At 47.8% G+C, this 2,740-nt stretch overlaps 1 pseudogene; it reads right to left on the reverse strand.

Annotated features, from left to right (window-relative positions):
- Window positions 1-1,286: 1,286 nt before the first annotated feature.
- LOC102278056 (palmitoyltransferase ZDHHC16-like) lies at window positions 1,287-2,263 on the reverse strand (annotated as a pseudogene).
- Between the last annotated feature and the right edge of the window lie 477 nt (window positions 2,264-2,740).

The raw sequence follows: 2,740 nt of genomic DNA on the forward strand, positions 1-2,740 counted from the left end.
TTACAATTCCCACCTCTCTTCTCCCTAACTCCTCCTACTACCCCCAACGTTTTCTTGTGTTATGTGTTTATGATATTCCAAGCACAGTCCCTGGCACATACCTGAGCTACTTTCAAAGGTTTAATTGACCTCCCCTGCCACACACATTTTTCTTTGAGATAAGAATAATTTAGAGACTGAGAAACAGAGTAGTGAGTTAACAATAGGTGAAACAGAATCAGTGTCACCCCGGGCTAATTTTACTTTGCTTCTATGTGGTGAGAAAATTGGGGATAATTACTTTTTATTATAATTTCTTTTCCTGTCTTCTTTCCAAAAATCAAGTCTTCAAGCAAATACTTGCATTCAAGTGAGAGAACTTCTAGAAGTTCAGGCCTATCATTTCACTCGGGCAGTGACACTTGACTTGGAATAACAGATCCACTAGAACCTGTGGATTCAATTGCTTCATATGATGAATTAGAGTAGTAAAACCTAAATCACAAGGTCATTAGGAGGATTAAATTAGAAAATATCTACAAAATGCCAAGCAAGCAATACAAGAGGTGCCAGCAATTATTAATGTATATTAATTAGATGTGGATAGATCATATTTATTTATAGAAGTGGTCTTGAAACTTTATCTTCGTATTTTATGAACATATTTTAAAAGCCAAACCAGAATCATTCATTTTATTTCTAGAATTTTTACTCTTTGTAGAAGAAAACTACTAATAGAAGAGTTTCATTGAAATATACAAGATATACATATTTTATATATGAAATTCACAACACTATGCGTGATCCTTCCTTATGTAACATTTTTTTTTTTTAATAAAATCAAATACCTTTATTTTTGCTCCCTTCGGCAGCACATAAGAAGTGGCAGTAACCTCAGCAGTAGGCCTGGTATCTTTGCCCTGTTGAGAAGCCAGAATCTCATCTCTACCATTCAGCTGTTTCCTCAGACCGCAAGTAGAAGAGGTAGTGGCCAACCCCAGTGCTGTAACCTGGAGGAGATCGGGGTCAACCTGGCAAGGTTGCTAGCTGCCTGATCTCTAGTCTGGGGCTGGAACTTCTGTTTGCCTGAGTAAAGGGACATCAGTCCTAGGATTTCTCCACATCGTGCCTTGCTTCTGCAATGGCCAGGATACCGGTCCTTGAGCTGTCCCCGCATGGTACCCTGGGGCAGGCCCACTGGCTCTTTTGGCTCAAGGATCCCAAGAAGCTATCCTTGGAGGCCCTTGAGGCAACACAGGAAGCATGGTGGTACTCAAGTTGTGGCTGACACACTCCAGCTCACATGCTCACACTGCCATCACAGAGGCTGAGTGAGCAGTCACCCAGGGCAGGGGATCCCAGCTCATTCTGTTCCCGTGGGACAAATGACTGGAAGGTAACAACACCTGAGTAAGTCAGTGCCTTCCTGTGTCCACACCCAGGAATACCTTCCAGTTGTCCAAGCAGCCATAGTTGTAATGATTCCTAAAAACTCTGCTCTTGGCCTGCAGCCACCGATGCTCCTTCTTGTTGATGTGCCTTTCGATGTTAGTCTCACCTTGATTGATGAGCACAGCCTGCCATACAGTTAGGGCACCCAGGGCAAGTGCCACAGAACTGCACAGGAACCAGAGGTAGACAAGACTCTTGTGAGTCACTCTTTCTTGGAAGGAGAAAATGGGTGGTGGGTCTGGTGGCAAGTCTCGATGGCAGCATAAGCCTCCTGGAAAAGGTCCCAGCTTCCATAGCTATTGTAGATGTTGCAGTGGTGTGTTCGGGCTGGCATGGGGTTAATGCACTTCTTAAAGATAGAGACTGTTGTCCTATCATTCCTTCCCTGGGGTGGGTATCCAGGTCGGGTGGTGATAGCCTAGTAGAAATGGAAGACAGAATGGAAGATGAGAATCAGATTCCAGTGACTATAGAAGAAATGCCAGCAGAGCCAGGCCATGGAGTAGGTTTGGAGGATGAGAGGCAGGACACACATGTAGGCGATGGCCACAATGGAGCTGGTCAGCACAATCACCAGCAGCACGAACGCCACCCCATACCAGCGGATCATGTTGTCCACCAGCCAGTAGATAGGCTCAAAGGCAGCGTCCATGGCGGTGTCACTGCCCCCGAAGGAGTTGTAGAGCAGGGAGCAGAGGCAGACCTTGCCATAGCGCTGGCGCTGCATCAGGCCATGGAGCAGAGGTGGGCAGTGGCACCTGTAACCCAGGAGCAGACACAGGCGCAGGCAGAGGCGGGCAGGGCCCAGCCGCAGGCTCCTCTGGCCCTGCATGGCTCCTAGGAAAACATAGCAATGTGAGGGGCCAGCATGGTTCCTGTCCCTCCTTGCCCCACAAGTGGGCAGCTTAGGGGTAAAGACCTAAGGCTGAGGCCTACTGGGCCAGTCACCAGCTGTGGGAAATAGGGAGGCAGCTCCAAGCTCAAGCAGGGTCTCTGGAATTGTCTGTGTGGACAGACCACTGAATGGAGCCTGACCAATGTGCACAAAGCTATCCACATGGCCCTGTGGGCCTGGCCACAGTAGCAGAGGTGTCCAGGGTTTCCTGCCTGCCCTGTGCTGTGCTTAGTTGCTCAGTCATGTCCGACTCTTTCAACCACAAGGACTGTAACCCGCCAAGCTCCTCTGTCCATAGGGATTCTCCAGGCAAGAATACTGGAGTGGGTTGCCATGCTCTCCTCCAGGGAATCTTCCCAATCCAGGAATCGAACCCAGGCCTCCTGGATCATGGAAGTACTTAATAAATACTTG

Source organism: Bos mutus, chromosome 1 (assembly GCF_027580195.1).
Source record: "Bos mutus isolate GX-2022 chromosome 1, NWIPB_WYAK_1.1, whole genome shotgun sequence".
In the NCBI taxonomy this organism is placed as follows: Eukaryota; Metazoa; Chordata; class Mammalia; order Artiodactyla; family Bovidae; genus Bos; species Bos mutus.